General features: G+C 60.0%; 1 long non-coding RNA gene across 1 annotated transcript in view; it reads right to left on the bottom strand.

The window, feature by feature from the left end:
• The window catches only part of LOC106731587 (uncharacterized), a 52,455-nt gene extending 31,659 nt beyond the window's left edge, over positions 1-20,796 (bottom strand). Inside the window, exon 1 of the long non-coding RNA XR_001367847.3 lies at positions 20,643-20,796. This is a non-coding gene — a long non-coding RNA (uncharacterized LOC106731587). The remainder of the gene's footprint in view (positions 1-20,642) is intronic.
• Positions 20,797-21,136: the final 340 nt, after the last annotated feature.

Raw genomic sequence — 21,136 nt, forward strand, 5'->3', positions numbered from 1 at the left:
GTCCAGTTCTGGGCACCGCATTTCAAGAAAGATGTGGAGAAGTTGGAAAGGGTCCAGGGAAGAGCAACAAGAATGATTAAAGGTCTAGAGGACATGACCTATGAGGGAAGGCTGAAAGAATTGGGTTTGTTTAGTTTAGAAAAGAGAAGACTGAGGGGGGACATGAGAGCAGTTTTCAGGTATCTAAAAGGGTGTCTTAAGGAGGAGGGAGAAAACTTGTTCATCTTGGCCTCTGGGGATAGAACGAGAAGCAATGGGCTTAAACTGCAGCAAGGGAGGTTTAGGTTGGACATTAGGAAAAAGGTCCTAACTGTCAGGGGAGTCAAACACTGGAATAAATTGCCCAGGGAGGTTGTGGAATCTCCATCTCTGGAGATATTTAAGAGTAGGTTAGATAAATGTCTATCAGGGATGGTCTAGACAGTATTTGGTCCTGCCATGAGGGCAGGGGACTGGACTCGATGACTCTCGAGGTCCCTTCCAGTCCTAGTATTCTATGATCCTATGAATCTTTTTTTCTTTTTGTCAGCACCCATCAGCCTGAGAAACACTTTGGAGAAAGAATCTTGCTGTTAAAAATTCAACATCCGTGTCCTGCAGTGGGACAGGAGCCCTTGAGAGAATTCTCCAACATAATCAAGGAAAACTAGCTTGAAGCTCCAGATATTTCTGAGAGACAACAAGCAGAATTACAAATAAAAGGCCCAAAAGGTAATCAAAAGAACTGTCACTACAAAGACAAACAAGGCCAAGGATTGCTGAATAGGATGGCGCCAGCTGCCTCCACGTTGGAATGGAGACACGACGCTGTTAACGCCAGAACAATAATCAGTGAGGTCACACACACAAGAACCCCTGGTGGAGTTCATTTAACTCCAAGCACCTGACAAACCAGCCAGCCCTTGGAGACTGATAGAGAAGATGGTGATAATTAAACACAAGTCAGGAGACTGAGGAGCTCAGTGATCACCCAAGAAGGCACCTGAGACTCAGGGAGAGACTCTGTAGTGTTTAGTGCTGGGACTAAGTACTCTCGATTGTCTTACTGTGGTTTGAACAGCTCAAGCTCTGCTGGCTGAGAGCTGGGCCAGCCTTTCCGGGCTCTTGTATCTGTTTGCAAAGCCTGTCTGGTTCTTTCCAGGTGACATGAAAACAAAGGATACGAAGGACTATTTTGCTAACATAGTCATCACGCCGGCAGCCCTGCGGTCATGTGTAACGAGCAGCCCAGTGATTCTGAGCAATGCAACAACAACCAGCCAGCACACCCAGTCTCTAGCACAAGCCACCTACCGCCTGTGTGGGGGAAATGTGTGTCCAAGAAGAGCCCCCTAGAAACACACCCAGCACATGCTTTCAGGGAGATAGAGAAAGAAAGTAACCAGCTTTCAGGGGGCAGGAAAAAATGGCAACTCTGGTGTTCTCTCATTTCCTAGCTGGGGCAAGCGGGAAGGGACATGGTGTTGGGGAAAAAGCCAACTTTCTTGTGTCATGATTATGAGGGTTAGCCAGCAGCCTGGGGATTAAGGGGTTAACTACACCTAGCCAGGTGGAGTGACCAATAGGAATGTAGGTGGGACTTTTCAAACTGGGACAAAGGAATTTGGGTTTTTTCTTTTCTCCCTTTTGTCTCTCTGAGAGAGTGCTCTGCAGCTATAGAGAGGGACAAGCATCTCTCTCTCTCTCTCTCTCTCTCTCTCTCCAAGACACCATTCTTCATTTTCTGTAAGTAGGGTAAAGTTTAGGTAGTTTCGTTAGGTTTTATTGTTTTAAGGACTGGGTATGGGATCTGAGATCTGACACTGCTTAAAAGATGTTTTGGCTTTTCTTTGTAACTAAGTTCTAGGCCCATGGAGTTTCTCCATGAGTATATTTTGTTACCTCCCTATCTAGTCATTATGTTTGCAACAGGAATATTGTTGTAATAATAAAGGTTCTTTCTTTTCTTTTTATTAACCTGGCAGTGGTTAATGGTGTGCCTTGATTTTTATTTTAGGGGTAAGATTTCCCAAATGCTCTTTCCCCTGATTTCTTTATCAACATTTGGGTGGTGGCAGCGGAAGTTTTATTCCCAAGATCTAGGTTTTTAAGATTTTGGGGGAATTTTTATACCAAAGCCTGGTAGATAAGGCTTTGGGGTACACTTGCTGGCCCCCACTTCTGCATTTATCATGCCAGAGTGGGGAAGGAGCCATGACATCTTGTTTAGACACAAATGCACTGGAGAATCAGCAAATGCAGTGAGACAAATGATCAGTGACAACATGCGAACTCCATGGGTTTGTGCTTCAGGCTCAGGCTGTCGGAGAGTCCCTCCTTCAAACCATGCTAGGTCGGAAGCCAGCTGCCAGCACATGCCATGCCAGGAAAGACCAGGAGGCAAATGTTTCTCTCTTGAAGGAAAATGCAGGACAATGTAGCACTTTAAAGACTAACAAGATGGTTTATTAGATGATGAGCTTTCATGGGCCAGACCCACTTCCTCAGATCAAATAGTGGAAGAAAGTAGTCACAACCATATATACCAAAGGATACAATTAAAAAAATGAACAAATATGAAAAGGACAAATCACATTTCAGAACAGGAGGGGGATGCGGGGGGGGGGGGGGGGAAGGAAGGAAGGTAAGTGTCTGTGAATTGATGATATTAGAGGTGATACCATTAACTCACAAACATCCCACTCTCCCCACCTCTAATATCATCAATTCACAGACACTTACCTTCCTTCCTTCCTTCCCCCCCCCCCCCCCGCGTCCCCCTCCTGTTCTGCAATGTGATTTGTCCTTTTCATATTTGTTCATTTTTTTAATTGTATCCTTTGGTATATATGGTTGTGACTACTTTCTTCCACTATTTGATCTGAGGAAGTGGGTCTGGCCCACGAAAGCTCATCATCTAATAAACCATCTTGTTAGTCTTTAAAGTGCTACATTGTCCTGCATTTTGCTTCAACTACCCCAGACTAACACGGCTACATTTCTATCTCTTGAAGGAGAGAGATTTGCGTGGAGCTGAGCGAGTATCTGTTTTTCCAGGGTTGTTGGGTTTTTGTTGTTGGTTTTTTTAAAGAAATCATAAAGGCTGGAAACATTTTATTAGTTCAGCCCCAAATGTTTCATTTTGGGTCATTTTTAACCCCAAAATGGGTCATTTGAATCTAGCTCTCCCCGCCCCCCTTCACTTGCTTTTACTAAAATGAATAAATAAGGGGGAGGGGGTCTAGATTCACGCAGCCCCGGGAGGTGACGCTGCGGCTGCAACTTTCATAGCCAGCATCAGCAACCTACATCCAGGTGACTGCCCTGAACACTGGGCTCTCAGCTGTGCCGGGGCGGGGGTGGGGCACGCTTCCAGGCCTTTCTGTTTTATAAAATAGAGGCTGGCAGACGCGAGCGAGAATAGCTCTGGCTGGAGGGGCCAAGGGCTGAGTTAACATGTCGGGGTTTGCTCTAGAAAAGTGCTTGCGTTTTAAAGGAAAGCAGAGAGCCGCATGGAATCAGTTGCTAATCTAGAGGGCCGGTAAATGCTCCCCTTAGTCAGAGAAGCATCAGGCCGTATTTCTTGCTCGCACAAGGGACACCATTGGGAGGCAGGGTTTGTGCAGTAAACGTTTGTTTGTGTTAAACCTCAGTCCAGCACAAACAGTCAGAATGAAGCCACTTAGAACGGGAGACTCTAATGAGCTCAATCAGCAGCCTGCGTTCCTTGAAGCCCAACACGGAGCCCCAGGAGAGAGATTTCTGCTGAGATCTGTGGGCTGCAAATTGAGGCCAGTCGGAGAAATGAACAATGGGACATTGCCCTGTGAGTCACAGGCTGTGCGAGGACCGCCACGTTCAGGCCCAGCGTTTTCAGCACCATGCCAAAGCCGGCCAGCTTCAAACCTCTGCCACTCCAGACAGGGCTTGGGTTTGCTTTTTATAAATCGTCACTTTTGCTTAAAGTGGTCAACACACAAACAGACCGAGTTCTGCTGCCAGATTGTCGGTTTCAGGCTTTTCCCACTGGCACACCCCTACACATTTTCCAGTAGAGGCAGGGGACCCCTTTGGAAATCTTAGATACAATCTACAGAACCTCAGAGGAAAAAGACCACTTCTAAATAACGACACCCTTTCGCAGACCCCTGAGATGTAGGGACCTCAGGCTTTGTCTACACTGCCGCTTTTGCTGGTAGAGACTATGCAAATTAAACTCTGATTAGCATTTTGTCGTGTTTCATTTGCATAATCTATTCGAACTGTTTTTGCACAAGGGGTTTTTGCGCAAAAACAAGCAGTGTGGACATTTCCTTTTTACGCAAAAACCCCCTTGCACAAAAATGGCTCGAATAGATTGTGCAAATGAAGCATGACAAAATGCTAATCAGCGCTTCATTTGCATGCTCTCTGCTGGCAAAAGCCGGCAGTGTAGACGTAGCCTCAGGTTGTAAACTCTAGGGTAGTGATAACACTGGCTTCTGCATTCTCTGACCTCTGAACTCTTCTCTCATCTCCACACATTTCAGGGGGAAACGGAAAAGGTGCTAGAATGAGTTTGGACTCGCTGATTCATGACGCAATCTCTCTATTTTCCAACGTATGGATAACGTGCTCATCACCCTAGCAACGGACAGCCTTTCCCGCTGTTGTTGTGTGGGATCAAACCAATGACCTTGAGACGAAAAGGCTCTGCCCTCCACTTTCATAATAGTTATGCAAAAAAACTACGTTGAAAGAACATGAAGGCTGCAAAGTCGAGTAAGCCCAAGCAACTTCAGTTCAGCCTCCTTGTGCTTAATGGTGCAGACTTTGGATACATGGGCACATGATAGTTTTTCCATAGAGCCCTGTCTCATTCATGCCCAGGAAGGGTGGCAGCTAGCGTGTGGCCTCATTTGCTGAGCACTGCTCAAACCCTGCTCTGAATACAGACCTGTTAAGCTCCTTGTGGGCGTTTCTGTGGGGCTGAGCGAAGGCCAAACTATGTATTTTTCCAAAGTTCATACTCGGAAACGGTTAAACTACTTCTGCTAAAATTTGCAACAAAATTCAACCAGAAGCAGAAAATGGGGGGGAGGGGGGGGGATTTCAGCCCAAATGGTTAAAGTTTGATGAAGTCCTAAGCAATGGAAAACAGGGCTGCCGAATGGCAAGGGTCAGGTAATCTTCACTCCAAGTGATGCCATCTGCTCTGCTTCTAACGCCCTGCCCTGTTAGCAAGGATCTCAAAGCGCTTCACACACATTAGCTCATGTGCATGTTCCAGACACTTGGCTATATCTACACTATAGCCTTTTCCGCAAAAACATTTGCAAATGAGGTGGTGTGGAATTTTGCCGTGCCTCATTTGCATAATTAATGAAGCTCCGTTTTTGAACAAGATGCTTTTGAGATGGGAAAGGACCCGCAGCCCCATCACTTGGGCCATTTAAACGTGGACTGGACACAGCCCCAGCAAATGCTCCATAGCAAACAACTCTGCAACTGCCAGCAGCTCAGATCACTCCGCGTTAGCCATCCCAGCAACTAATTGGCTCCACCACCACCCTCGCTGCCTGGGAGCACAGAGAGAAGCCCCCACCTGGAATCATTGATTATTGTCGGGAAATGAGAGATTATTACGCCCTGCGAGGCAAAATGGCCTTTGCCAGACTGTGAGCAGAAAAAGCTCTGGGCAGGTGTTGCATGGTGGTGCTGTGGGAGAGCTAATAGACACACCTGAGCTAAGGTCCTGGCAGCTGTTCCCATGAATACAACATGCAACAACCCTCAGGGATACACATGGAAAAATATTCACACACACACACAAACGTACAATCGCTTGGGTGTACACACACACAGGGCTAAAACACTCAGGCTACGTCCAAACAGCAGGCTTCTTTCAGAAGAAGCTTTTCTGGAAGAGATCTTCCGAAAAAGCTTCTTCCAAAAGAGAGTGTCCACACTGCCAAAGTGCGTCGAAAAAACAATCTGCTTTTTCAGCAGATAGCGTCCACACTGAATGGGCGCTAACTCGCTTGTAAGCCGTGATTATAGGGCACCTGTGCTTTTTCCTCTTTTATCTACTTTTGAAAGAACTCCCTCTTCCCCGTCCACACACACCTTTTTCCGGAAGAGCTCTTTCGGAAAAAGGCTTCATCCTCATAGAATGAAGATTACCAATGTCAAAAAACCCCTCTGGTCTTTAGATTTTCTTTCAGAAGAATGCGATTGCAGTGTGAATGTAATTGAAGTTTTTCAGAAAAATGGCCGTTTTCCAAAAAAATTCTGTAATGTAGTCATACCCTCAGATGTTCACAGCAATTAACATGAATATACACCTGTCCCCATCTGACCAGAACATAGGTCTGTGTGCACACACAAATATACACACCCCAGGCCTCAACATTTCCACATGCCAAGTATGTCTGCACAGTTACTAGCACGCCTAGGCAAACAAAGAGGCGTACAAGCACAAGAAAATACTTGCACACCAGAAAATCCATGTACACAAACACATGCTTATGCGCATGCAACATTACACGCCATACATACAAGTATGCACACACACATGCTAGTGCACTTAGCCAAACATACCTGTGCATGCACTCCCACAAGACGTGTCCACACGGATGAATGACACTGCCTATGCGCATGCACAAACTGTGTGTGGGGCTACATTGCATCCAAGGTGTGCGGGGTGCGCAGGTACCTGCACTAGCATGGCTGACAATAGCAGTGGAGATGGGGCCATGCAGGTTGCAGCAATGCAAATAGGTCCCCAGGCACGCGGAAGCCGGCAACGCTGCCTCTGCACAGCTCTTGCTGCCCACGCCGCGGGAGGCAGCGCTAGGGCGGGTTCCTGCCAGGCTGCACTCACACCGCGCGGCAGTGGAGACACACGCTACAAGACAAAGGCCACGTCCTTAGCGGGTCTTGGCCCTGAGATCCGTGGAACTGGGCTGATCTACACGCACTGGGCAGCTGTGCAGAGCGGGGAGACCCAGTAGACAGCGGTGTTAATGCAGAGCTAATTCTGCAGCCTCCAATCTCCTTCCCCATCCAGGGCCCAGGCTGCCTTCCCAGACTCCTTCCTCCCACGGCTACCTCTCTGTTGCAGCTCCTGGGGCTCCCATGGCAAGCAGGTGGGGGCTGGGCTTTTAGGGTAATAATTCCGGGGGAGGCGACTGGTGTCTCCTGCTTCCTTGCTTGCCAGCCCACTCTCGGGAGTGGCTCCCTGGCCGGGGGGGGGGGGGGGGGGATGTTAACCTCTGGCAGGGAGGCCCCCGCCCCCAATCTCAGCTGATGAAGGTTGGGATTTTCACAGCTGGGCTCCTTCGTCAGCCCTTTTGAAAACTCCCAGCCGCGTGCGACTTCCCGGACGTTCCTCAGCAAGGGGCCAAGAGCAGGCAGTGCGGTTCCTGCCCCCGGCCCCACGGCAACCTGCCCGGAGCCGGGCCTGGGCCAGGCACGTCACTCCACAGGCCAGGTCCTCCTGGTGTCAAGCGTTGGTCTATGGATTTCAACGGGGCGTCGCTGTTTTACACCCGAGGCTCCGGCTCCAAGGGCAGGCTCCAGGGGTTGTTTTGCAAGTTTTTTTCTCACTCCCTGGCTCAGCCTTGGCTTGCACCCCACAACCACAGCAGGGTAGGGTAGAATGGGGTTGCATGTCACACGGTATTATTTCTGATCACTGATTGGTTGACAATAATGCAGATAATCTCTTGGGTCAGGAAGCAGCAGAGAAACAAGTGTAGGGTTGGGGGACACGTTAAAACTCGTCCTTCCTGAGCAACACAGGCCCTGTCCAAGGCCCCTGGGAGCTGTTTGGCTGGGGGGAAATGCATCCAGAGCTACCGTATTTGCATGCACAGGTTCACAGGGGCCCCAATCCTGCCCGCCTGGCTCTCCCAGGGCCAAATCCCCCTCCACGTCTCTCCTCCACTGCCTGGCTCCTGCTATAATGAGGCATGGAAAGCTCGTGTGGCCACCAACGGTTGTGATCTCGGGGTGACTTCCAGCCTCCCAGCCCCCTGCTGCCTCATGGCCTGGAACAAGTCTGAGTTCAACAGAGATGAGTGTGCGTGTGCCACACACCTAGGCTGTGTCTACACTGGGCCACTTATTCCGGAAAATCAGCCACTTTTCCGGAATAAGCTGCGAGCTGTCTACACTGGCCCTTGAATTTCCGGAAAAGCAACGATGCTCTACTGTACAAAATCAGCCACTATTCCGGAAAAACTATTCTGCTCCCGCTCGGGCATAAGTCCTTATTCCGGAACACTGTTCCGGAAAAGGGCCAGTGTAGACAGCCCAGTAGTCTTTTCCGGAAAAGCGCGTCTACATTGGCCACAGATGCTTTTCCGGAAAAAGGGCTTTTCCGGAAAAGCAGCCTGCCAATGTAGACGCTCCTTTTCCGGAAAAACTGAAAACGGAATAGTATTCCGTTTTAAGCAGTTCCGGAAATTCATGCCAGTGTAGACACAGCCTAGAAGGCCCAGGTTCAAATCTGCCCTGTGGCAGTTACATACAGGGTGTGTGTGTTTGCTCACTTGTGGCTTTCCTAAGCAAGACCAGTGAGCCCAGCACATCCTGATGCTCCAAGAGGCCTGTGTCCTGGGTGTGTTGTCACCTGCCCAGGTTTTCCAGGACAAACCCTCAGTTGAAGCAGCTGCCTAGGAAATCTGTGGGGCACTCGGTGCCTATGGACTCAGGCCCTAGTTGGGATTGGTCCTGCCTTGGGTGGGGTGGACTTGATGACCTCCTGAGGTCTCTTCCAGCTCTGTGATCCCAGATGTTGGGGGGGCGGGGGGAGTTGTACCTCAGAGGTGGCATTTAAGCATCAAGCCACAGTCCCCAAAAAAGGCATCAGGCCCCCCCGTCAGACATGCACTCACAGGCCAGCGGGTAAGAGCTGAGCAAGCTACCACCAACTACGCCTTTCACACACACACCCAGCGGCTGTGAGAGCCCCTGTGCTGTCGACCCTGTGCTGTCTGGACTTGGCACTGGCCCCTCATGCTGATGTTTCTATAGAACCTTCCAGGCCTCAACAAGTCGGAAAGACTTTCAAATAATAGGCAGTGGGTACAGAGATCCAGTGGGTACAGAGATCCAGAACACAGAAAGCCACTTTTCCTGTTGCATCCACTCCTAGGCTATGTCTACACTCGCAGCTTCTTGCGCAAGTAATATGCAAATGAGTCTAAGCGTGGAATATCGCCAAGCCTCATTTGCATACCTAATGAGCCACCATTTTTTTCAGAAGAGGCTCTTGCACAAGGAGAGTCTACACTGCCCCTCCTTGCGCAAGAAAAACCCTCTTGCTCAAGGCCGTTCTTCCTGAAAAGTGAGAGGTGTAACGGCGTTGAGCAAGAGGGGTTTTCTTGCGCAAGGGGGGCAGTGTAGACTCTCCTTCTTGTGCAAGAGCCTCTTCTGAAAAAAATGGTGGCTCATTAGGTATGCAAATGAGGCTTGGCGATATTCCACGCTTAGCCTCATTTGCATATTACTTGCGCAAGAAGCCGCGAGTGTAGCCATAGCCTGGGGTGGAACGCAGTGATGGTCACCAGCAGAGATAACACCCTCACGCAGCCGCCGTGGGATTCCGTGTCGCTCATTCCTGCCCCAAGGTCTCCCACTAGCACAGGGCAGACTCAGCCCGTTCACCCCTTTGCTGCCTCCCCACACAGCCAGGCCTCTGGGGCCCTCTCTTCCTTCGCCTCTCCCTGCTTGCCGCCCCCCTCGGGGAATCCCAGCAGCGCCCCCGCCAGACGCCAGCCACGGCTCAGCCAGCTGCCCTCGCTGGCTGGCCCCCTGCCGGGTGGGACTCGCTGTTGCTTTTCACCCTTCTGTGCCCCTGGGGTGATTTTTGTTTGCTGTCAGCTTTCCTCACTGCCCCTGGGTCCTTCCCCTGCTGCCAGGCCCATGCGCCGGGGCGGCTCCCACGGACCCAAAGCGCGGCTCCCTGTCGGTCGGCACCGTGCACCTACCACTGAGTCAGGCTGCCTGCCTGCCTCGGCCCCACGCCGCTCCTGGAAGTGGCCCCCCAGAGGGGTGGGGGTCTCCCCTCACTGCTCCTGCCTGCAAGCACCGCTCCCCACAGCTCCCGTTGGCCAGGAGTGGGGAGCAGGGCCCAGTGGGAGTTGTGGGGCAGGGCCTGCAGAGAAGGGCAGCGCACAGGGAGCTATGTGCCCCCCAGGGGTTGCAGGGGTGTCTTGGCCCCTTCCCGGAGTGGTGTGGGGCTAGAGCTGCCCTCTCCTGCACCCTGCCCCAGCCCCGACCCTCCCTGCCTCCCCGAGCCAGCATCCCTACCCTCTCCTGCCCTGCACCACTCTGCCGGCCCAGAGCCCCCTCCGGCTCAGAACTCACACCCCAGGCTCAGCCCCGAGCTCCCTCCCAAACCGCAACCCCCCGCCCCCGGCCAGGAAAGGGAGGGGGCATGGAATGAGCAGGGCGGGGCTTCGGGGAAAGGGAGGGGCCTTCGGGGAGGGGGAGGGATGTGGCTCCCACCCTGAAGGTTTTCTGCCAAAGTGGCCCCCACTTCACAAATAGCGACGAGCATCCCCCTAGATAACGGGGGGGGGGGGCAACGACCCACCCACACAGAGACGCCCTCTCACGGGCACGCAGAGGCTCAGCGTGGCCCACGCAGGTGAAATCTTCCCTTGCTCGGGTAACCCCCAGGGAAGGAGACGCGTCTCCCAGGAAGCGTCGCAGTTGCAAGGCAGCCGATCCAATGGCAGATAATTACGGGGGGTTGGCCCTAAATGACAGAGCTCCGCCCGCACTCCTTCCGCGCCGCTTTGTTGCCTGCACAAAGGCCTCGTGTATATAACACACGTCGCCCACGTTTTCATGGGCTCAATCGGCTTCGTGCTTGCCTGGCTGCAGGCTCCCTTCCTGCCGCAACGGCTCCTCAGCGCCTGGCCAGGGCGGAGAGCTGGGGCTGTGGCTTCCTGGCGGCGGCCGTCCCTTTCCTCCGCTCCCACGGTTCCCAAGCTGTGGGTGACCCTTTCAGTGGGGTGGCCCGGGCTGGCGATGGACTTGCTGGGGCTTGGGGCTGAAGCCAAAGTCCAAGCCCCACTGCCCCAGGCTGACGCCCTCTAGCGTGGGTGCCCCTTCCTGGGATCGTGTGGCAACCTGGGTCGCCCGTGGCAGGGAGGGTGCAAGGAAGCTTTCGAGCCCCTGCTCCAGACTCCAGGACCCCGGACTCCTGGAGCCAGCGCGGAGCAGCCCTTGGCGGAGCCCTGGGTCTCAGACGCTTTGGGGGCACGTCACGGACGCGGGGCCTGGGCCAGGTTCAGACCCCGGACGCAGGCGCTGGTTGTGTGCTGAGGAGCACATGGCCACCGTGCTGACATGGGGAACCACGCTGCCACCAGGGCTCCGGCAACCCTGAAAACGGCACCCGAGGGCCAAACTCCTGCAGCCGGCACCTGCCACATGCAGGCCGGCCCTCTTGGGCCCGGGCCCGGGGGAAGCCGATGGCAGGTCACAAGATTCCAAGCCCGGGCTTCAGTCATGAGACCCCCCTTCCCTTCCAGGCGCCTTGGGCTCTGGTGCCCACGCTCCTCGCCACCCGTTCCCCCTACTAGGCCGCACTGCCTGCCTTTGATCTTGCTGCCTCTCATCGGGTTCCCACAGTCTTCTTAGCTCAGATGCCCAGAGCTGGGTTTGTGGCCTGATTTTAGACCCAGCATATGGGGCTCCGAGGCCCCGCCCCATCCCTGTGGGGACAGCGTTGCGCAGCGGATAGACAGCCCAGCTGGGGGTTCATCTCCAGCCCAGCCGTCCCCTCCTGGGAGAGGGCTGTGCTCTGCCCATGGTGCTCTGGGGAACGGGGGACGAGGCCTGAAGTCCCCTCCGCCAGCTTGGCCCTCGCTCCAGGCAGCTCCCCCGATGGGCGCTTGCAGCCGGACACAGCTGCTGACGAACAGTCTGGGCTGGGTGCCGCACGGGCCTGGGTCCCTCTGAGGGGCCGTGATGAGGAGGGGCAGGTCTGAGCATCTCCCCCTCCCACCCGGCCCTGACTTTACTGCCCCACCCATGGCCCAAGGTCCCTGCTAGCTGAGCAGGCCAGACCCCATCAGCGCTGCTCCTTAAACAGCCAGTTACAAGCCTCTTCCACCCCCGGGCCCTGCCAGCCTGGCACCTGCCTCTCCTCCGAAAGCGAGGCCATTGAGCCTGCTAGCAACCCACAGGGTGGGCAGGGCAGAGATGTGCCAAGGCTGCCAGACTCCGGAGGGAGAGTCGGGCTGGGTCTCGCCAGGCTCCTACCGGACAATGCCTGGATTTACTGCCCGGCGGCCCTGCCCAGCGCTGCGGGACTGGCCGGGGGCCCGCAGGCCCCGAGAGAGTTGAAGCCCAGGCGGGTTGAGGTCTATGTCCCTCGTGGGTCCGCCCTGCAGAGGGTGACACGTTCCCCGACGCCGAATGTGGGACACCTCGGACAATGACGCGCTCCCAAGCGAGCTCAGTGCCCAGCAATCGGAGTTCTGCGGTTCCCGGGTTATTAGCAGCCGGTTGGGTGAGCCCCTGGTAAACGCAGCGCCGCGTAGCCGGAGGCTTTTTATTGACACGGGGGGCGGGTGACACACGCACTCTCCATACGCCGCTCCGACACGGGGCCGGGGCGACTGACCGACCTGCCCAGCCCCTCCACCCCCCACACCTGGCTGGGATGGACCCGCCTCGCCTGTACCTGGTGCCGCGACTTCTCGAGGCAACGCGGGCGGCACACGGGGGCACAGGCCCCGCCCCTGATTTCTATCGGGGCTCACACCCAACTGTGGCCGGCAGCAGCCTTTCGGCTCTGTGCCGGAGGGGAGGGACGGGAGCTGCTTCCAGCCGAGGGGGGAGCGGGGACAGGGGTGGCCTGGCCCATGCGTTTCCAGAGGTCACCTCTTCCTTCCGGCCCACACAGTGCAGAAAGGCAGCTCGCCCCTCCAGGCTGCTGCTGGCCACCCACACAACCCAGCCGCCTCCTGTCCCCCGGCTACAGCGTGAGCATGAAGGGGTTAAGCCCCACGGACACTTTGAGCACCAGGGCCCAGGGAACCCGACTGCAGGGGCCGGCGTGAACAGGCCGGAGATGGCTCAGCAGAGGAGGGTGCCCAGCCAGGCTGCCTGCCGTGGCCCCTTGGGGGGAGGGGGAGACCATGTCTCCACCAGCACCACTCCTGCAGTGAGGACGGTGCCGGGGCAGGGGTGGCACATGGAGCCGCCTCCCGGGGCTCGCTGAGACATGCCAGCAGCATCTGGCTGCTTCTGGGATCGGCCTGGGGCCATGGCAGGCAGCCTGGCCGGGCACCCCGCTGCGCTGCCGGACTGTCACCCGGAGGGCCATGGGGAGCCGGACAGGAATGTTAGACAGGCCTGGTCCAGCCCGCGGGCCGCTGGGCCCATCCCCGACCTGACCGAGGGGCTCCAGAAGGAGCCGGGCTGCAGAGGGCCGACCTGGGAGCTTGGGTGCGACATGAAATCGGGGCGTGTCCCATCCCCCGTTCTTATTCCCACACACGCCCCTGCGCTGCTTGCGGCCGGGACCGTGGCACGAGGCGACACGCCAGGTCGAAGGGCTCTGCCTGGGGTGCTGGCTGGGCCCAAGGGTCCGGGCTCCCGGCTCCTCTCCCGGGAGTCAAAGACCTGGCCCTCCCACGAGCACTGACCAGCTCCTTTCGGGGCCCGTCTGACCCGCCGGCAAATGTCCCAGCCCCGGGGAGCGCGGCCCCGGCCCAGGCAGTCCCAGGCCCGGCTCGGCAGCGCTTTGCCGGCTCGCAGGAGATCTCAGCTCGGGGCCAAACTCCGCCCTGTGACCCCGGCACCGAGCCAGCCAGAGCGACCGAGGCAGCACCCGGCCCCTGGGGCTTGGGAGAGCTTCCAGCCAAGGCAGAAATTCGCCTGCCATGGAATTCCAGCCCCGGGACACGGGAGTCGGGGGGGGGGGGGGGGGTCTCAGAAACAGCCCCGGGCGCACCGCGAGGCCCATCCCCCGCAGCTCAGTTACTGCCTGTCCTGGCACCTGCCAGGGGGCTGTGAAGGAGGCAGAGGCTTGAGGAAAACTGCTCAGTCTGCTGCTGCTCCTCACACTCCCCTCCGCCCCCCAGCCCACCCTGCGGGCCCCAGCGTCCTGAGCCCCCTGCTTCCTGGCCCCTCCCGGCCCCCTGCGCCCGCCCCTCCCGGCCCCCTGCACCCACCCCTCCCGGCCCCCTGCGCTGACACCTCCCGGCCCCCTGCGCTGACACCTCCCGGCCCCCTGCGCCCGCACCTCCCGGCCCCCTGCGCTGACACCTCCCGGCCCCCTGCGCCCGCCCCTCCCGGCCCCCTGCGCTGACACCTCCCGGCCCCCTGCGCCCGCCCCTCCCGGCCCCCTGCACCCACCCCTCCCGGCCCCCTGTGCCCGCCCCTCCCGGCCCCCTGCGCCGACACCTCCCGGCCCCCTGCGCCCGCCCCTCCCGGCCCCCTGTGCCCGCCCCTCCCGGCCCCCTGCGCCGACACCTCCCGGCCCCCTGCGCCCGCCCCTCCCGGCCCCCTGCGCCGACACCTCCCGGCCCCCTGCGCCCGCCCCTCCCGGCCCCCTGCGCCGACACCTCCCGGCCCCCTGCGCCCGCCCCTCCCGGCCCCCTGCGCCCGCACCTCCCGGCCCCCTGTGCCCGCACCTCCCGGCCCCCTGCGCCCGCACCTCCCGGCCCCCTGCGCCCGCACCTCCCGGCCCCCTGCGCCCGCACCTCCCGGCCCCCTGCGCCCACACCTCCCGGCCCCCTGTGCCCGCACCTCCCGGCCCCCTGCGCCCGCACCTCCCGCCGGCCCCCTGCGCCCGCCCCTCCCGGCCCCCTGCGCCCACACCTCCCGGCCCCCTGCGCCCGCACCTCCCGGCCCCCTGCGCCCGCACCTCCCGGCCCCCTGCGCCCGCACCTCCCGGCCCCCTGCGCCCGCACCTCCCGGCCCCCTGCGCCCGCACCTCCCGCCGGCCCCCTGCGCCCGCCCCTCCCGGCCCCCTGCGCCCACACCTCCCGGCCCCCTGCGCCCGCACCTCCCGGCCCCCTGCGCCCGCACCTCCCGGCCCCCTGCGCCCACACCTCCCGGCCCCCTGCGCCCGCACCTCCCGGCCCCCTGCGCCCGCACCTCCCGGCCCCCTGCGCCCGCACCTCCCGGCCCCCTGCGCCCGCACCTCCCGGCCCCCTGCGCCCGCACCTCCCGGCCCCCTGCGCCCACACCTCCCGGCCCCCTGCGCCCGCACCTCCCGGCCCCCTGCGCCCACACCTCCCGGCCCCCTGCGCCCGCCCCTCCCGGCCCCCTGCGCCGACACCTCCCGGCCCCCTGCACCCACACCTCCCGGCCCCCTGCACCCACACCTCCCGGCCCCCTGCGCCCACACCTCCCAGCCCCCTGCGCCCGCACCTCCCGGCCCCCTGCGCCCACACCTCCCGGCCCCCTGCGCCCGCACCTCCCGGCCCCCTGCGCCCACACCTCCCGGCCCCCTGCACCCACACCTCCCGGCCCCCTGCGCCCACACCTCCCGGCCCCCTGCGCCCGCACCTCCCGGCCCCCTGCACCCACACCTCCCGGCCCCCTGCACCCACACCTCCCGGCCCCCTGCGCCCACACCTCCCAGCCCCCTGCGCCCACACCTCCCGGCCCCCTGCGCCCGCACCTCCCGGCCCCCTGCGCCCCCACTTCCCGGCCCTCTATGCCCACACCTCCTGGCACTCTGCGCCCACACCACCCGGCCCCGCCCGCACCTCCCGGCCCCCTGCGCCCGCACCTCCCGGCCCCGCCCGCGCCTTGGCCTCCTGCGCCCACACCTCCCGGCCCCCTACGCCCACACCTCCCGGCCCCGCCCGCGCCTTGGCCTCCTGCGCCCACACCTCCCGGCCCCGCCAGCGCCTCCTGGCCCCCTGCGCCCACACCTCCCGGCCCCCTACGCCCACACCTCCCGGCCCCTTACGCCCACACCTCCCGGCCCCACCAGCGCCTCCTGGCCCCCTGCGCCCACACCTCCCAGCTCTGCCCGCGCCTCCTGGCCCCCTGCGCCCACACCTCCCGGCCCCCTGCTTCCCCGCACCTCCCGGCCCCGCCTGCACCTCCCGGCCCTCTGCGCCCACACCTCCTGGTCCCGCCTGCACCTCCCGGCCCCCTACGCCCACACCTCCCTCCCCCCCCGCGCCTCCCGGCCCCCTACGCCCACACCTCCCTGCCCCGCCCGCGCCTCCCGGCCCTCTGCGCCCACACCTCCCTGCCCCGCCCACACCTACCGGCCCCCTACGCCCACACTTCCCGGCCCCGCCCGCACCTCCCAGCCCCCTGCTTCCCTGCACCTCCCGGCCCCCTGCTTCTCCGGCCCTCCCAGCTCCGCCCGCATCTCCCGGCCCCCTGCACCCACACCTCCAGACCCCGCCTGCACTTCCCGGCCCCCTGCTTCCCCGCACCTCCTGGCCCTCTGCTCCCAGCCCTCTGCGCCTGCACCTCTCACCAGCTGCTGAACATAAGAACGGCCGGACTGGGTCAGACCAAAGGTCCATCTAGCCCAGTATCCTGTCTACCGACAGTGGCCAGCACCAGGTGCCCCAGAGAGGGTGGACCGAAGACACGATCAAGCGATTTGTCTCCTGCCATCTCTCTCCAGCCTCTGGCAGACAGCGGCCAAGGACACCATTTTATAATGCTGCCAGGGGTGTTGGCAAGCGCAAGGCCCCAGAGTGGGGCTGGCAGCAGAGTAAGACCATAGGGCAGTACAGGCACCCCTGTATCCCAGGGCAACTTTGGCTCCCAGTTTATGGGCCGGGCCAGACTCAGCGGGCGGAGGCTGGGGTGAGACTGGACTTTTATGGTCTCCTGGGTTTCATCGCCCCTTCTTGACTCTCATAAACTGCAGTTCAGCAGCTGCTGCGCTCCACCCCAGAGACAGCTGCATTTCAGCAGCCAGTGGAAGCGATTCCTGCGTCGCCGCATGGCCATTAGCGCCGAGCCACGGGCCAGGGTGTGGTCTCTGGAAAACCCAGCAGACCAGGGGGAAATCATGGGGGTGACTGGGAGGGAGGGGAGGGCTGAGCCTAAGAGCAATACCCCCCCCCCCCATTCCTCCCTGAAATCCCTGTATCTGGAGCTTGGGGGTAGGAGAGGTGGTGGAACCCACTTCTAGGCAGGGGTGCAGCACCCTCCACCCTTGTAGTTCCACCACCTGTGGACTGGCCCATTGGCATTGCCTCAAGCAGCCAGGGGGAGCAGTGCTAGCAGGGGGCAGGAGCTCTGGGCAGCCATGTGCTTGGTGGGCAGGGGAGGTGATGTAGGGCAGAGCCCTGCTCTGTGCCCCTAGAGACACACTCAGTTCACATGGCCACACGCCTGCTCACTGCCTGGGGGCCAGAGGGGGTAGGGCCAGGAGAACCCTGCCCGCAGGACCGCTGCCCTCCTGCCTGCAAGAGCCACGTGGAAAAAGGGGGAAGGGCTGGGAACTAGGACAGACCAAGGGAAGCTACTAAACTCAAGTGGCAGTGGCCACTGCCCGAGGGAAGCAGTGAGCACCCAGAGGAAGCAGTGAGCGCCCGGGGGAAGCAGTGAGCACCCTGGGGAAGCAGTGAGCGCCCTGGGGAAGCTGTGAGTGCCCAGGGGAAGCAGTGAGCGCCCGGGGGAAGCAGTGAGCGCCCAGAGGAAGCAGTGAGCGCCCGGGGGAAGCAGTGAGCACCCTGGGGAAGCAGTGAGCACCCAGGGGAAGCAGTGAGCACCCGGGGGAAGCAGTGAGCGCCCAGAGGAAGCAGTGAGCACCCGGGGGAAGCAGTGAGCGCCCTGGGGAAGCAGTGAGCTCCCTGGGGAAGCAGTGAGCACCCGGGGGAAGCAGTGAGCACCCTGAGGAAGCAGTGAGCACCCGGGGGAAGCAGTGAGCGCCCTGGGGAAGCAGTGAGCACCCAGGGGAAGCAGTGAGCGCCCAGAGGAAGCAGTGAGCACCCTGGGGAAGCAGTGAGCACCCTGGGGAAGCAGTGAGCGCCCTGGGGAAGCAGTGAGCACCCGGGGGAAGCAGTGAGCACCCAGGGGAAGCAGTGAGCGCCCATAGGAAGCAGTGAGCACCCTGGGGAAGCAGTGAGCACCCGTGGGAAGCAGTGAGCACCCTGGGGAAGCAGTGAGCTCCCGGAGGAAACAGTGGGCACCCTGGGGAAGCAGTGAGCTCCCGGGGGAAGCAGTGGGCACCCAGGGGAAACAGTGAGCGCCCGGGGGAAGCAGTGAGCGCCCGGGGGAAGCAGTGAGAACTCGGGGGAAGCAGTGAGCACCCGGGGGAAGCAGTGAGCACTCGGGGGAAGCAGTGAGTGCTCGGGGGAAGCAGTGAGCGCCCAGGGGAAGCAGTGAGCGCCCAGGGGAAGCAGTGAGTGCCCGGGGGAAGCAGTGAGTGCCCGGGGGAAAGCAGTGAGCACCCGGGGGAAGCAGTGAGCGCCCTGGGGAAGCAGTGAGCACTCGGGGGAAGCAGTGAGCACCCTGGGGAAGCAGTGAGCGCCCGGGGGAAGCAGTGAGCGCCCTGGGGAAGCAGTGAGCACCCTGGGGAAGCAGTGAGCACTCGGGGGAAGCAGTGAGCACTCGGGGGAAGCTGTGAGCGCCCTGGGGAAGCTGTGAGCACCCTGGGGAAGCAGTGAGCACTCAGGGGAAGCAGTGAGCACCCGGAGGAAGCTGTGAGTGCCCTGGGGAAGCTGTGAGTGCCCAGAAGAAGCAGTGAGCGCCCTGGAGAAGCAGTGAGCGCCCGGGGGAAGCTGTGAGCGCCCAGAGGAAGCTGTGAGCACCCGGGGGAAGCAGTGAGCACCCTGTGGAAGCAGTGAGCACCCAGGGGAAGCAGTGAGCGCCCTGGGGAAGCTGTGAGCACCCTGGGGAAGCAGTGAGCACTCGGGGGAAGCAGTGAGTGCCCAGGAGAAGCAGTGAGCACCCTGGGGAAGCAGTGAGCGCCCGGGGGAAGCAGTGAGCGCCCTGGGGAAGCTGTGAACACCCTGGGGAAGCAGTGAGTGCCCGGGGGAAGCAGTGAGCGCCCGGGGGAAGCAGTGAGCGCCCAGGAGAAGCAGTGAGCGCCCTGGGGAAGCAGTGAGCGCCCGGGGGAAGCAGTGAGCGCCCGGGGGAAGCAGTGAGCGCCCTGGGGAAGCTGTGAGCACCCTGGGGAAGCAGTGAGCACTCGGGGGAAGCAGTGAGCACCCGGAGGAAGCTGTGAGTGCCCTGGGGAAGCTGTGAGTGCCCAGGAGAACCAGTGAGCGCCCTGGGGAAGCAGTGAGCGCCCGGGGGAAGCTGTGAGCGCCCGGAGGAAGCTGTGAGCGCCCTAGGGAAGCTGTGAGCGCCCTGGAGAAGCAGTGGATCGCCCGGGGGAAGCAGTGGAGTGCATCTCTGTAACCTCATCCTCCACAATGGCTCCTATGAGGAACAGTTAGAAGCCAGGAACGCTCATGCCATCTGCCAGCCCTCAGGGCAGAGCTATGGGACCCACCTCTCCCTGGCCCAGCCAGGCCCCTCACCACAGCCTCCCGTCACAACACACAGCTCAGGGCTTCCGGGGCTGTTGAAATCTGCTTTCCTTCTGGAAGCCTCGGACAGACCAGCTGGGGCTGCCTTGGGGGAGGGTTAATGCCAGGTGTGGGGGTCATGGGGTCAAGGGCTTGGGGGTGATGGGAAGTAGGTGAGGGTGGGCATGGGGAGCTATGGGGGGCAAGGTGATGGGGACCTTGTGTGGAAGTCATGGTCTCTTGGGTAATGAATAAGGGTGATGGGGAACAAGGCTGGAGTGAGTATGGGGGTGATGGGGTGTGGTTTCCGGGTTTGAGGAGCTAGGACTGGGGGGTGCTGGTGCTCAGTACTTGGGTGATACGGACGAGGGGCTGAGGCGACAGGGATCTGGAACGTTCGGTGGTGGGGGGTTAGTTATTTATTTGTAATTCTTTTTTGGTGTACACGGTGTTTTTGTGCGTCGAAAGGAAACAGCCTGTTCTCAGCTCCCAGCCTAACTCCTCACACCCTGGCCTGTGCTCCCAGGGGCCAGACATGCTGGGCTCCCTGCAACGGCAGCTGTGACCACGCTCCTGGAGCTGCCTTCCCAGCCAGGTGTAATAAGCACAAACAGCAGCACAGACACCAGAAACCAGGGATTACTCAGCCGCCAGCCAGACAACTCACGGCCATTACGCCGGCATGCCCTGGCTCCGTCCCACCCGCCGCCGCTGCTGGCTCTGACTGAGACACGAAACACTGAGCAGTTCTGCATTTGACACCCCTCACCCCTGGCAAATATTAGTCACCTCCCCCTGGACCTGGGCTATTGGAATCCCTGTGCGAGCGCAGTATCTGGACACCAGTCGTACAGACTCACAAAGATGGAAGCATCATCAGCCGGGTGTGATTTAAGCCACTGGAAAGTTTGGTTCTCCGGCATGTCGAATGCATCCCAGCCACCCCCACCATCCATCTGGAATCAGCCATGACCTGACGTCTGTCTCCTACCGCTTCTCCATCCTCCTTTGCCCTCTACCCCCACGCCGGCACCATGCTGCCTACAAGCCCCTTTAGGGTGCAAAGTCCTCCCTCCCCACGGGTGAAATTGACCATGGCACCCTCTGGCAGCCTGGGCAATTCCTAAGCGCCCCTCAGTACTCCTCCCCTTCCTCCCTCTCTCTTAATCCCTGCAGCTCCCCAGCCAGGGCGAGCAGAACCCCGACACTTACCAGATGCAGTGGGGAGAAATGCAAGGGCTGATCCTGCTGCTGGACCGTAAGGGGGAGAAATGCAGGAGCCAGCTGCTGCCCAGGGAGCCGGGCGCTGTAAGAACCCCAAGTCAAGTCCCCCGGTCCAGCACAGCCACTAAGACATCTCCTTGCCTAGCTCACAATGCACTGAGGTACCAGCAGACTGCTAGCTGCTTGCCTGAGAGACGTACCATTCACTCTGCAGGGGGAGAGTCCCAACAATTAACCTCGCTCTCCATCCTTGGGCCGACCACGGGGCACCTCTTCTCCCTCCCAGCCTGCCTGAGACTCAGAGAACAGGGCTGCCATGCCCAGACAAGCCCCCTGTAAAGAAGCCCTTCAGCTCTTGGGAGGGATCCTCCTCCCAGATCCCCCTTGGCTGCCTCCTTGGTCAGTGCTGCTGAGCGGTGCCAACGCTGTGGATTAGCATTTCTGGCAGGGCTGAGCATGCAGCCTGCACCGCCTGCTTTTGG

This window comes from Pelodiscus sinensis, chromosome 25 (assembly GCF_049634645.1).
Source record: "Pelodiscus sinensis isolate JC-2024 chromosome 25, ASM4963464v1, whole genome shotgun sequence".
Taxonomy (NCBI): domain Eukaryota; kingdom Metazoa; phylum Chordata; order Testudines; family Trionychidae; genus Pelodiscus; species Pelodiscus sinensis.